General features: G+C 43.9%; 2 long non-coding RNA genes across 2 annotated transcripts in view; both read right to left on the bottom strand.

Annotated features, from left to right (window-relative positions):
- Positions 1-3,111, bottom strand: part of LOC141964597 (uncharacterized) — a 56,532-nt gene extending 53,421 nt beyond the window's left edge. The window contains exon 1 of the long non-coding RNA XR_012634356.1: positions 3,081-3,111. This is a non-coding gene — a long non-coding RNA (uncharacterized LOC141964597). The remainder of the gene's footprint in view (positions 1-3,080) is intronic.
- Positions 3,112-5,078: 1,967 nt separating this feature from the next.
- Positions 5,079-14,158, bottom strand: LOC141964596 (uncharacterized). Its single transcript, XR_012634355.1, has 3 exons — positions 13,907-14,158; positions 11,266-11,350; positions 5,079-7,304 (listed from the first exon to the last, which is right to left on the bottom strand). It is a non-coding gene; the product is annotated as an uncharacterized LOC141964596 (long non-coding RNA).
- Between the last annotated feature and the right edge of the window lie 632 nt (positions 14,159-14,790).

Genomic DNA, 14,790 nt, shown 5'->3' with positions numbered 1-14,790 from the left:
CTACTTATTATCAAACTAACAACAGGCATTTAAATATGTAAATAAGAATAAGCATAGGGGCATTATCTGTTGCACTTGTTCATTCTTTAAACTTATTTATGTTATTTACATGTACAACCTTGATTTTGTTCTGTTACTACCCATCTAAATGACAAACAAAAATAGTAATTAACTCTATAAACTTATTTGGGACATAATCCATTTGTAAGACTGTATGAAATACAGTTTCATTACATCATATGTTGCTCTTATGTTGAAGGGATCAGCATCCAATGACATGTTCACTTTGCAAGATTCAAAAATAACTGAGATTTGGAACATGAACACTTCAAAATCTTATTTAAGAAGCAAGAGCAGAATATTAGGCAAGATTTTGAAATCTTCTGAACACTGTTCCTTTATGAACTGCCTGGAGATCAGAAATACATTGCGATGAAATGGAGCGATACAAAGGCATACCTTGTACATTTTATCTTTGGGAGTTTTAGGATAGAAATTATGGAGAAGTTTTTATTAAAAAAAAAAAAAAGAATTAGTACTTTATTTCAAAATGTATCAAATGCCTTTATGAAAAAAAAGAGGTAAGCCTGTTCTAATCTAGTGTGAACTGTAATTTAGAGACCCACTGCACCTGTATTAATATTTATTCTTCATATTGTGGTATGCTGCATATTGTACACAGAAATAACACTGAACTGCCAACAGTACTAAGTAACAGAATACTCTATTAGTGAAAGCAGTAATAAGGGAAGCCCTGAAAGGCATTAAGTGATGGATTTTGCACTGATATAACATATTTAAACACAGTCTTTCCTCTCCCCTACTCTGACTCATATCAAGCCATGGATGTGGGGGAAAATTACCTGATTCGCCAAGGTGCATTAGTACCAAAAAGTGTTGATTTAATCCATAGCGATGTATTAAAAATAAGTACAATATAAATCAAATCATATAAATGATGTCACTATTACCAAAAAAGGCACTATAGGTTACACATCTTCACAAAACTCCATAAAACGGTGAATAATACCATGGAAGCAGACTAACACATGTTCACTGGCTGCATGGTATGCCAGTCATAGGGACAGCCTAGCCCAGGTTGATCAGTTTTACCATTTACACCATAAGGGTGTATCTTTCAGAATGACTGTAAGGTTCCTAAAAAACACAGGCACATCATAATTTTTATAATTATGATCATTCATTACTCAGTCTATTCTTAATTTTTTTGCAAAGTGATGGAAAGTTAAGCTTGGCAAGCATAAAAGATTACCAAGAATAACAGAACAGCCCTGACAATTGAATATCAGGAGACAGCAAATACTCAATGACAATCTCCTGTTGTTTCAATTTATTGAAATGTAATTTTGTTCCGCTTTATTATAAACTATTTTGTTTTGTAAAAACGTTTAGTTGTTGTGAAAACTACTTGTGAATCTGTGAAAACTTTCTAAAGAACAAACGTAGGTGTAAGGATCATACAGAATGGAATTCCAAGTTATTTACTTAAAATTATATTGCACAATCTATATTTGTGTTGGTGAGCAGCTACTTACCCAAGCAGTCCTACAGGCTCAAAACAACAAATTGATATTTCCTCATGCATTTCCTCCTGTACTGATAGGTGCATAGTTTGTCCCTTAAGTACATGGTTCGGGTAAAATTTTCTTAAAATTTCACTATCAAAGTATACATGTCTTACCATTGAAATGACTAATTTCAACATATGCTATCCTATCTACTTTAGATTTTCCTCCTTCATAAACCAGGAAAGAAAATATTCGCTGCCAGGCTTGACACAAATTAGGAATTTTAAATGCTTGATTCCTAGTAGGTTACCAGAATCATTAACCTCTTTAACTGTAAAGAACAATGGACCTTTGCATTGCTAGCTGATCAAATAGTAACAAATGAATACTTTAATCTCAATTATTTACAGGTAAATCACTGTTGATCTGTACAGTCTGCTGACTGAATTTGTTAAAAGTCATCGCAGAGCTTAATTAGCTCAACAGTTGATTATTTGCTTATGCTATTCTTAAATTCTTAAATTTAACACACAGGAAATATTTTTTTTTGTTGGTTTGCATGTGAGCACAACTAATTTTTTGAAAATAATTACCAAGAACTCAGATTTGTTTAATCGTATTTAACTTGGTGATTATCTGTCTTGCCAAATCTGCCTGGAATCAGACTCAGACAGTACTTTGCAAGCCATGTATCTGTTGCTGATATATGCGACAGATTTGCTTCCTATAGGATGAAAAGTGAGTGCCAAGGAACAAGCATTGGTTTCAGACCTGACAAGTACAGCGTCCCACCTACCTAGGAATGAGCAGTAAAACATAATACACCAGGCATCTGATGGTCATAAAGCTCTGTATGGAAGACGTAAGGTATTCTTGCATTCTACTGTGTCATCACACCATCCTTCCTGAAAGCTATGCTAAGGGCACTAGATTAATGAGCAGACCTCTCAGAGACATTATTTCCTTCCACAAGCAAGTGGAGAAGTTGGGGGAAATTGGGTCAGAAGTAAACACAGTCGTCACTTTGCTCCCTTCTGTGTCAGCAGGGAGAGCTGACTGGACATGAGTGAGGGAATATGCTTCAGCTGGCAAAGGGCTGACAGCTTACTCCTCGCTTGTGCAATGCTACAGCTCAGGGGAAGTGTGATTCAGAGGACTGTCTCTGAGTCATCATTTCTTTCTGAGCTCCTTCTGAACTGGTAAGGCTACGTTTTGGCCCATACTTGGGCCTATAAGCAAATACTCCATCTCATCTCACCTTTTGAAACGTGTCAAGCAGTTTAAAAGCACCAACTTTGTGACAGGCACCAACACACCTTATTTTCCACTGAACATTGCTTCACTTTGCAATAGTTAAACAAAACTAATACAGTTTATATTAACAAAAAACCGACCCACTGCTAATGACTTTAAGCAGTACAACGGCATATTTAGCCGGCATATGCCGTTAGCAGATTTTCTAAAAACGCCTGTATCGTCCCGCTAGACATTAGATATCTCCTATACAGAAGCTACATCCGCCGTACACAGGCGGCGGGAGCCGTGACTTACCTGCGGGTTAGAGCCCCGCACCCGCGGTCCCGCGGCCGGGCAGCTCTCGCGAGAGACGCCGGCGGTACCCGGGCGTTGCCGGGGCAACCGCTGCCACGGCACCCCGCACGGAACGCCGCGCGGCCCTTTGCGCGGGAACGGCGTCGTCACCCCGCCAGCTCGAGAGGGGAGTTCAGTCGGTGGCCATCACCCTCCCAGCAGGAGCTCTGCTGTGGGATCCACCGGCAGAAAGCCACGTCCTCTGCACTCCCCAGCGTGGATGTGGCAGCCCCATCCGGCTCCACAAACACGCAGCCCCGGGCCTCAGGCTGCAGGGCGTGCCCCAGCCGTCCCTGGGAAGCGACGGCCCCAGGAGAACGGCCGTGTGAGCCGGGACCAAGCGGGTCATCTGCTCAGCCTGGTGGCAGAGCTACGAGAGGCACGAGAAAGGTTAAGGGGCATCAGGGAGTCTGAGAAAGAGACAGAGTGGTGGAACCTTGCTCTGCCCTCCCCGAGGCAGAACAGGCACCAGAAGTAACCCAAGGTCAAGGGGACCCCGTATCCTGCCCCCGCCAGGCAGAAGGCAGTAGCTTGAAGGAAAGGAGTGAACGGAGGCAAGTCCAGGCCCCGGGTGGCAGGCGAACCCCCTCCTGGTGCCTCTGTACAACAGTCTGAGGCTCTGGGTGTGGAAGGCCAGGCAACAGATGATGCTGGTGACGGTCCATCTCCACCAGAGGAGTCGCCAAGGCCGGAAGGGCCTACCCCTGTATCACAACCACCTCCACGAGGAAGAAGACATGGGTTATAGTTGTAGGTGACTCCCTGCTGAGGGGAACAGAGGGCCCAATGTGCTGGACAGACCCTCCTCTTAGGGTAGCCTGCAGCCCCCCCTGGGCCCAGGTTAAGGACATCACTAGGGAGCCTCCTAGCCCAGTACAGCCCTCAGACTACTACTCATTACTGCTCTTCCATGTGGGTCGCAACTCGTAGTCCAAGGGCAATCAAAAGAGACTTCAGGGTCTTGGGACAGTTGGTAAGGGAATCCAGAACACAGGCAATTTTTTCCTCTATCCTTCTAGTTGTGGGCAGCAATATTGAAAGAAACAGATAGACCCAGTCTATTAATACATGGCTCCGTGGCTGGTGTCACCACCACAATTTATGGGTTTCTGATAACGGAATGGTCTACATGGCACCAGGCCTGCTGGCACCAGATGGGATTCAGCTTTCTCAAAGGGGGAAGAGGGTCTTTGCTCATGAGCTAGTGTGGGTCACTGACAGAGCTTTAAGGGAATAATATCAGGCCTGCCCATGACAAAACAAGGGACCATACTCCAAAGTTAGAGGGACGGGGTGCTAGTGAGGGCCCCCAGCCTGTTGCTCTGAGACTTGTTGGGTACACTGGAGCACACTTGAAGACTTACAGGGATGAGCCAGGGGCTCTTGAGGGAACCGAAGCAAAGAGGGGAACACCAGTGAAATACCTCAAAGGAATTAAGGTGTGTTCCTCTAAGAAGGTGACATGGCCAACTACCCAGATGAAGCACCTCTACAGCAATGCACGCAGCATGGGCAACAAACTAGAGTTGGAAGCCACTGTGCTGCTAGAAAGCCATGACTTTACTGCCATTACTGAGACCTGGTGGGACAAATCCTGTGACTGGAGTGTGGTATCGATAGCTATAGGCTGTTCAGAAGGGACAGGCAAAGACAGAGGGGTTGCCTTCCATGTCAGGAAATGGGTAGATTGCGAAGATCACTTATATTCTTCAAATATTTCTTATATAACATGGTGGGTTGATCTTGGATGGAGCCAGGTGCCCACCAAGCCACTCTCTCACTCCCATCCTCAGCTGGACAGGGGAGAGAAGATACAGCAAAAGGCTCCTGGGTTGAGATAAGGACAGGGAGAGATCACTCAGCAATTACTGTCGTGGGCAAAAGAGACTTGATTCAGGGAAATGAATTTATTATCAATCAAATCAGAGTAGAGTAATGAGAAATAAAACCAAATCTGAATCACACCTTCCATCTACCTCTCCCTTCTTCCTGGGCTCAACTTCACTCCCAATTTCTCAACCTCCTCCCCACAAGCAATGCTGGGGGATGGGGAATGGGGGTTGCAGTCAGTTCATCACATGTTGTCTCTGCTGCTCCTTCCTCTTCACACTCTTCCCCTGCTTCAGAGTGAGATCCCCCCATGGGATACAGTCCTCCAGGAACTGCCCCAGCGTGGGTCCCTCCCACGGGCTGCAGCCCTTCAGGCACAGGCTGCTCCAGCGTGGGTCCCCCGCGGGGTCACAAGTGCTGCCAGCAAACCTGCTCCCGCGGGGGCTCCTCTCTCCACGGGGCCACAGCTCCTGCCAGGAGCCTGCTCCAGCGTGGGCTCTCCACGGGGTCACAGCCCCCTTCGGGCACATCCCCCTGCTCCGCCGTGGGGTCCCCCCCGGGCTGCAGGTGGGTGTCTGCTCCCCCATGGAGCTCCCTGGGTGCAGGGCACAGCTGCCTCCCCACGGGCTGCCCCACGGGCTGCAGGGGAACCTCTGCCCCGGGCCTGGAGCACCTCCTGCCCCTCCTCCTGCACTCACTTGGGCTCTGCAGGGCTGTTTCACTCACATATTCTCACTCCTCTCTCCCAGTTGCTGTTCCACAGCTGGTTTTCCCCTCTTAAATACGTTATCCCAGAGGTGTTACCCCCATCGCTGATGGGCTCGGCCTTGGCCAGCAGCGGGTCCATCCTGGAGCCGGCTGGCACTGGCTCTGTCGGACACAGGGAAGCTTCTGGCAGCTTCTCACAGAGACACCCCCACAGCCCCCGGCTACCAAAACCTTGCCATACAAAACTAATACATTCCACCCCTTGCCTCTGTGAATCACATATTTTAAAATTATAATTAAAATACACATTCATCAAAAACTTCACTTACATCACAAAAATAATTCCCCTCAACAAAATCAAAATAACATTATGATGCCAACGAAAATGGACAATTTACACACAATCCACCCCTCATCCCTTCCACAGTCATTCCACTCTGCTCTCTAGCAATGTTCAGTCCATGTTTTGCTCACTACCTCTCCCAGTTACTATCCTTATTTCAAATTCCTCATGTCCCTGTTCAGGCTCCAAAATGGACTTGGGGGAGGGGGGGATTAATCCCACTGCATTGTGTTGCTACAGATTACTAAAAGTACTATAAACCCTGTTGACACAGTATATCAGCCCAGTCCTTTGAACAGTCAGTGAGCAACACAATGCCTTCCCAGGCGGGTTATACCTCCCGAACCCACTCAGTTGTGCAAGTCAGAGCAGCGACTCTCATCTTTGCCAGTGGGACCTGTAGTGGCACCGCTTAGAAATGAGACTCTGACACCAAACAGGACAAGGAGTGGGCAATCAGCAGCTAGCTGCAGTCTCACTTCTCCGAGCCATGTCAATCTTTCTCCAAACACAGTCCCAGATTTTTTCTCAAGCAGTGAAGATGGGTTCTATGATGCTGATGTGTACTGTCAGAGCAGTTCTCCCCCAGAGCAATGTATGGACTCTTCAGGGATGTATGGACTCTTCAGGGTCTGCCACAGTCCTGACCCACAGCACTGCAGGAAGTACTGAAATATCTGGATACCACAAGAGTCCCTCAGTTTGTCCATGTCTAAGGGGACAATGCTGATCTCTTTGGTCCTCTGGGTGATCGAGATGATGATGAAGAAGGAGAATCATGCATCTATTGTCACAAGTTAGACTAGGAATGGATATAATAAAGGTGGTTCTTCCAACTTTTATCCTGGAAAGAAGATCACTGCTAGAAATGTACGCTGACTTTTTTACACATCTGGACTGACTTAATACAGAGGTGCTACAACCGTCGCTGATGGGCTTGGCCTTGGCCCACAACACGAAAAGATAAAGTGCTGAGGACACAAAGTACATACCACATGCACTTCCAGGGTTTTATTTTATACTAACTTTAATTTGGTCCTGTAGATTGGCTGTTCATTAGCGGCTAGAGTGCATTATGGGTATGTCCGCATTAGCAAGAAATACAGAGCAGCAGAGAACATCTGGAGGCCAAAAAAAGTCAGTGTTGAAAACTTGATGTCCACTCTGCATGCATTTTGCAGTTTACCTGACAGTAGTTGTAGGCTGGTTCAATGAACAGGTAATCCATCATCATGCTGCTGTAGCACAGCTTTTGGTCTAATTTCATCTGAAAGGATGTGCACACCAAGAGTGCGACAGGTGAGCTGGGACAAATGAAAAATTAATTTCAAAAGTTAACTTCTAATCCCAACTAAAACAGTAATGTAGATACATCAAGACTGTACTCCTGGAATGCATCTTTTGGCTTAGATTCATCAAAAAGGAATTCAGCTTGCATGCTCCAAGACTGTCCTCTTCAAAAGTGAACACTTAAACCTGAAATGCTGGTGCAGACACCCCCTTTGCAACCCAGGCTCTGTTCTTTGCTTCCCCCTATGCTTTCCTTCAGAGCTCTATACAATTATTCTTTGTAGGCTTTTGTGGTTTAGAATGTAAAGTTTTTTGGAGTACTGTCATTTACTATAACTTGTATCATTCCCAGTTCAATAGAGTGAAGAGACATATACTCCCTCTTCACTGTCTTGCATGGGCTATCTGTATTTAGATAATAGTATGTAAGTTAGAGAAACATGTGCAAAGCCCCTATCATCCTTTCCTGCAAATGGGTAAAAACGGCTCCATATAGCGAGGAGCAAAGGCACTTTCACCCTGCCTTTTCCATGCACTGACTACTGCAGCTACCACAGATACTTGTTGTTTGAAAAAGACTGAAACATTACCCTAAGCTGGCACTTACTCTGCAATGGAAATCGGCCACATTTGTTTTTTAAAAAAAAGTAACAGTGAAGTTACAATATTATTTCTTACTGACAGAAGGTCTAGTATCCTCACAAATGGATTCTGCTGCCTCTAAATGACAAGTGGAGGCATTTCTGAACTGTCAGTCAAAGATACCATACAGCAAAAATACCAGCCCAACTTTTCCAACAGAAAGCTCAGACTCAGCTGTAAAAGAAAACAACATGTGGGAGTACCAGCTTCTGTGTGAAGAAGGATTCTATATGCCAGGATTCCTTCTTTAAAATATTTTCCCTTAAGTTAGATGATCTTTTCTGATAAATACTTTTCTTAAGCTCAGGTGATCATCTGTTGCTCCATTACACAACACCACAATTCTAACAAAAACTGACTCTCCTCCATGGTCTTGTATGACAAAGCACAAGAAATCTAAATAAAGAGCTAGTCAATTAACAACTGTCCATTCCATTTTTTTTCTAATTCAGTTGTTCATAAACACTTAAAATATATGCCCTTACGTAACAAAAAATGAGAATTCAGACACAGTTAGGAGAGTCCACAGTAATTATTTTCAGAAAATTATTTTATTGGCCATGACTAGATTAAAAATTCAATGTATCTTGCTAGACAGGTGACATACCGAGTTCTTTTTCTCTTATACCAATGAATAAAGGACATTTTCTGTCAAATAGACAGTAAAAGGAAATATAGAAGCTAAATGACACCACATAAAACTGTGTAATAGTCAATTCATTAAGTGGGGCTGTGGTTAAGACAAGCACATGCACACTTATTCCCTGAGACAGATATTGCTGGAGAAATTCTGGTTAAAAACAACCTGACTTCCACTGGTATTCAAGGATTGACACACTTAAGACTGAAGCTGTGATCAGAGAAAGCAAGTCCATCAAACATACCAACGTGGCTTGCAACATTCCGTTTGCTACCTCTACTGCTAAAGACACCTCCATCAGGAAAGGAAGACACAAACTACTTGCAACTTCGCAAGTCAAAAAATTAAACTGAAAGGCAAACACTTGTTTTAATTTAAGGCATTTTTACAAGCAAAGATGGAGATAATAATTGCAGAAGCTGTATCATCCAACATAAAGCTGAAATTTCTCATTTCTAAACTCTCTAGAGGCATTTACTTTAACTTCCACTAATATTTTGTTTAAATCACAGAATTAAAGACATGCTGGCTAACTGATATATAACACCTTTGCGGTAAATATGATGTATTAACAAAGAGAGTAATAGGAAAGGTTAATTTGCACTCAAATTTGGGGAAAAAAAATGCTTTTCTTTTATGAAAACAGTCCTGTCAGCTCATCACCATTAATACTTGAAAACTGACACTAATTATACCAGTTTTTATTTCCAGTTATATAAATGGGTATCTTTAATTTCTGTTCCACCCTGCTATTGTCCAAAGACAATCTGTGAAATTAGTTAATAAAAGTCTGGTTGCTTTAGTAGCTTCCATATCTTACTGATCTGGACATATGGCCAAAAACCTGTATATTGCAGCAGGACACATATATGTTTCTTTCACTAACACAGCTGCATAATATTTCACATAATCCCAAAGCTATCATCACTATATAACCCAAATAGCAACTATCCATAAATAGGAAAACAAATAGGCAGAATAATCTTACAATTAATTCCTGATCCAGTGAGAAAACGTTTTGCAAATTTGAGCATATGCCTTTGAAAAACAGCATTCTATGGTTCTTTTCACTGCATGGTGACACTATCCCCAGTTATACAAAACAGTAAAGAAACCAAGCGTCTGAGTATTTTCTGTAGACAATTATGTGATAGGATTAGATAGATGGTGAAAGGAGTATAATGGAACAAGTAAACAACCAGTTCTTCATTATCAGAGAGGTGCTGAGCACCCATAGCTCCCTCTTAAATTAAACTGGGCAACTCTTTAGTATGTCTGCCTTTAATCTTTGTGCCTAAAAATCTTAAATTCAAATATACACATTTTCATAAATGAGCATCATAATAAATGCTGTGAAGGTTCTTTCTTGTATCTTATCATAGAAGGAAGGCCTGGATGAGAGAAATAAGACTTCACGTAGCTCATGCCTGGAAAATACATGTTTAGGGGACTCTTGACACAGGGTAGATTCTACACATTTGTGGGGATAAAGAAAGCCCTCAGGTTGCCTTTTACAGCGATCTTTACATAACCCTTGATACCATAATACCTGAGGTTCTCAGTCATTAACAGATTTTATCTCCAAAAACACTCTTTTGAGAAAGGGAGGAATTATTATTTCCATTTAATGACTAAGGAATTGAAGAACAACATAGATCTAGAGATTTGCCCAAGGATGTAAAGCAAACCTGCCACAAACTGAAGTGACAGCTTAGAATTCTGATCTGTGCCTAAACAGAAGGCATTTTTGTCCTCTAGATCTTGATTAAGAAATGTCACAATCATTTCATTTTCTTATTCCACCGACATACAACGAATGGGGAAGCTTCCCCACTTGCAGAATAACCTAGCTGTAACTGATTAATTTAAAACTGCTATTCTCTTTGATTTTGTGAGATAACTTTGCCTCTTGTAAAAATCACGGTATGTCCATACTGAGAACAGAACTGCTAAGTTAATGAGAGCAGGCTACTTCGGAGATGTTAAGATAAAAGGAGACTTCTAGGGGAAGAGTTTGGGCCATAAATATACATTATGAAGAGTTACCTTAATTTATTTTGTGAACTAAGTTAAAATACTTAAGAAAATGTTAGAAACTTATATAAATCTATAATCGGTGAAACAGTGTAACACATAAAACCAAAAACTATGAAGCTTAACTTTCACTCAACATTCTTTGGTTGCTAAATGCTTCTGGGATATTTTTATTCTAAATTTCTACGAGGTAATCTGGACTTCCTTTCCTTTTTATGAACATATCACATGTAAATTGATTTATTTTTTGTCTTTTATCAGGTAATTACTCCCATAGATATACTGAGAATGGGCATAATACAGGCTGGGGAGACTAGATGAAACGAGCAATAAATAAGGTGAGATTGTCTCCAAACCCATCTACCTCATATCTTAACTGAGTTAACAATATTGCTCTTTGTGGAATTTCACAGATACCTATAGGAACCCTTTATTGGTCCCTCAATACTTCTGCAGCAGATAACATGTATGGTCCTCCATTTGACTCAACAGTATGACTACTAATCGCTTAATTACTTCATATCATAGACATCATAGCCACTTGTGAAAAGTATAATGAAAATAATGGTTTCAAATTTCTGGTCTTTTACAGTTCCTGCCTCATGCAGACCCTTGGTAGGGTAGAAATAGCAAATAAATGAAACACAAAGCAAACATACCTCCAGCTCTAAGAACTACAGGTTCTTCAAGTCTGGTGAAGATCAAGAGACATGAAGAGGGGATCTTGATTTCCCTTTACAGTTGCTGGAAGACAATGCAACCACAGTTAAGGAAGCATTTCATACTCAGGCTATGCTGGTTCCTATGAGTAAAACTGAAGAATATAAATCTGACTCTGCATGACAGTGGAGCACTGAGTTTACAGAGTAAAATACGGCTATGTGCTGGACCAGTAGCCAGAGAAACATTGAGACAGAACCCTACAAAAATCTGTGAAAGTTATAATAATTTGTGACATAAAAGATAGTAAAATTAGACCCTATTCCATATCTAGACAATTATTTCAGTAATAGAATATCATATAAACAAGTATTCTTACATATTTTATGAGCTACAAAAATAAAAAATCATTACTATAGAAAATCCATAGCTTTGATTCAGTAACTGCATCAAAGACCCTAAATGACATTTATTTGAAGAGAGATAAACCAAATGAGTTAGTCTTCCTACTAACGAAAGTTGAGAAAGCATATGCAAATTAAAGATTAGTTTGCAGTTTGGGGAAGTATTTCCTAATAGTTACACAGAAAAATATGAAGAATTTAAGTCTTCGGGAAAACTAAGTACTCTTTTCAAGACAGAGAGGGCCCATCAGAAAAATATGTTCCTCGCAGCTACCTGTGGGTCTGATCACACACGGCTACCACCTCGAAATTTCACGACTGAATTTATATGTATGCTGCTTTCTCTCTTCCCTAGCAAAAACTTTGCAAGTGCAATGTAATAGCAAGAGACTTTAAAAAGAGACCAGAAACCACTGATACATGTCTTCTTACATATAGAGACAACTTATTCATAGTTACTGTCAAGCAGGCCCAGAGGTTGATGACTAAAAAAAAAAACCATAAACAAAATAGAAAACCCAAGCCCTTTCTTTCAAATTGTTTCCTTTCTTCCTCCCACATGTATCCTTCAGCAACCAGCTGGAATAAGCTTGTGATGAACACAGTCCACCTTGCTCTATAGTTTTAAGGCTTTAACATATTTAAAACTTTAAAACCACTTTAAATTTTTAAGTAAAAGCATAGAAAGAAGTCCAAACAACATAGGGAAATGTGTAAGCAGTATCTGCTCCACCCAACTGATGGACCAGGTAGAAAAGAATGAAAAATTAAAGGAACAAATCTTAAAAAAATAGTTTAATTCTACCAGGCCTATCAACAATATAATGCAATATAATTGTATAGCTACTGCATGATAGCATTGCATGGCAGAATCAACATTACTGGGGCATTTAGTTGTGTATTTTCATACTAACATGTTTGAATTTCTTTAAATTTAATCTCAGTTTCCTAGTGTTTATAATACTTGTTTTGGGAATAATTACATTCCTGTAGTTACAACTTATTCACTGTATTGCCATAACACTTAGGAGCTGTAATCATGGACGAGAACATATTGTGTTAGATGCTGTAAAAACACAAAACAAAAAAAGATTGCAGTTTAAACACATGATGAGCAGGCAGTGAACAGATAGAGAATGGAGAAGTACAAAGAAATAATGAGGCATTAACAATCAATATGGCAAGTACAAGATCTGGCGTGCCAGCTTCCAAATTGAGTTACTGGAGACTCCAAAAAATAACTTTTCCTGAATCTGAGAGGCAGAATGAAAGAAAACACAGAGCTATTTATCCAAAAATTTAACAAGTGGGTGGTGGAAGCTGGTGTCAGGGATTGGTGAGAGTTGTCATCTAAATAATGAATCATAGGTGAGGTGGACAAAGAATGACCTTGAAAGCAAATCACGTACACTGAGTGACAGAGGAGAGCTAGTAAGGAGACACATGGTCAAAATTACTGGCTAGGGAAATGATCTTTGCAGTTGTATTATGGAAAAAAGACTATTTTTACACTTACATGACTGACATACACAAACTCCTAATTGAAATTAAATGTACTTTTGTCAAGGGCACTTTTATTAAAAATGATAAGACATGAGGGACTGCATCAGCAGGCAACACCCTGACCTCCCCTGCTGAGTAACTACTACCAGGCTGCAGCACAAGGCAGGAAGGTCAGAAAGCTGCTTCTGCTCTTGGCCCTGACAGTTTGCAGACAGGGTCACAGAACTGCTGTGCTTCTACGGCAACCAAATGCCTCTACTAGGACACTTCATGAGCTGGCAAAGGAAAGAATTAATTAAGAGAGGAAGAAAGCATTACGGAGGTAGGTCAAGGGCTGAAGTGCTTCCACATCCTCCCGCACTCTCCCTGAAATGGTGGAACATCTCTCTGTACATCTGGTAGTCTCTAGCCCTGTATTTTAATACAGCGATTCATCTGGATGGGGAAGAGAAACTTTACAGCACACAAGTGGCCATTTGCAATTTGACTGCAAAATAGACGGGTTTTGCTCCTCACTCATCGTACTTTAATGTAAAACTCAGGGATTATGCTAGTGGCCTGCTCGGATACCACAGCCCGAGGATCACCCGCTGTCCCGAGCAGCCACAGCAGTCACGCAGGTAGCTGATCGTGCCAAACCCACGGCTGACTGCCACCGGACAGTCCCAAACGGCGACAACTGTCAAACGACTACAGCAGCGTACCACAAATAAAAAAGCTCAAAGCACCGTACCGCCGGGCGCCGCACTCTAACACCACCGCATCGTCTGGTGTCGGAGCGGGCCCCACGGCCCGAGGGGCGGCTCACAGGGCACGTGGGGGCGGCGGGGCCCAGGCCGGGGCCCGGCGGGGCCAGCGCGCGCTGCCCTTGTCCCGCGAGGCCGCCGCCCCGCTCCGCGCCCCCAGCACGGCCCGGGCCCGGCGCGTGGCGCCAGCGGCGGCCGGTTTTGCACTCGGCTCCAACGGCCGCTCGCGCGCCGGCGGGTTGTTTACTTCCTCCGCGGCGCGCGCCCGCCCGCTCGCCCCGCCCAGCGCCCCGCCGCCGCCCCGCGCGCCCGGCCGCCCCCGCCCAGCTCCCCGCCGGCCAATGGGGGCCGCCGCCGGCCGCGCGCGGAGGGGCGGGCTCCGCCGCAAAGGAGCTGGGCGACGGCAACGTCAGCCGGTAGCTCTCCGCGGACGAGACTTCGTCGCTCATTGGTCTCGGGCCCTGCCCATCTCTCCAAGCCCCCGCCTTCCGTTTTACTCGCGCCGCCGAATACACGCCGCTCCCCGCCCCCGCCTCCCCTATCTGTGTGTGTGCGGCGTGGATTGGCTGACGCCCGGGCCGCTCACCCCGCCCCCGCCAGTCAGCGTCGGCCCCGCCCCTTTCCCCACGCATCCGTCTCCAGGCCCAGGAAACGCCCCGCTAGATCGCGGCCAGCCCGGGGCTGCCGCCGCCTTCCGTTGGCCCGCTGCGCTGCCCATCCGCCGGAGCCCCGCCTCCCCACCAACCGCGCCCGCTCATTGGGTCGCCGCGGAAGGGCCGCCGTTCTCTATTGGCTCTCCTCCGTGCCACTCCGGGCGAGCCACCCGGCCGGCGAGCCTCTGCCCCCCCCCCCCTCCTCACCCCGGCGCCGG

Source organism: Athene noctua, chromosome 11 (assembly GCF_965140245.1).
Source record: "Athene noctua chromosome 11, bAthNoc1.hap1.1, whole genome shotgun sequence".
NCBI lineage: Eukaryota > Metazoa > Chordata > Aves > Strigiformes > Strigidae > Athene > Athene noctua.
The sequence above is the reverse complement of the archived record's forward strand: the minus strand, read 5'-3'. Positions and strand labels throughout refer to the sequence as shown.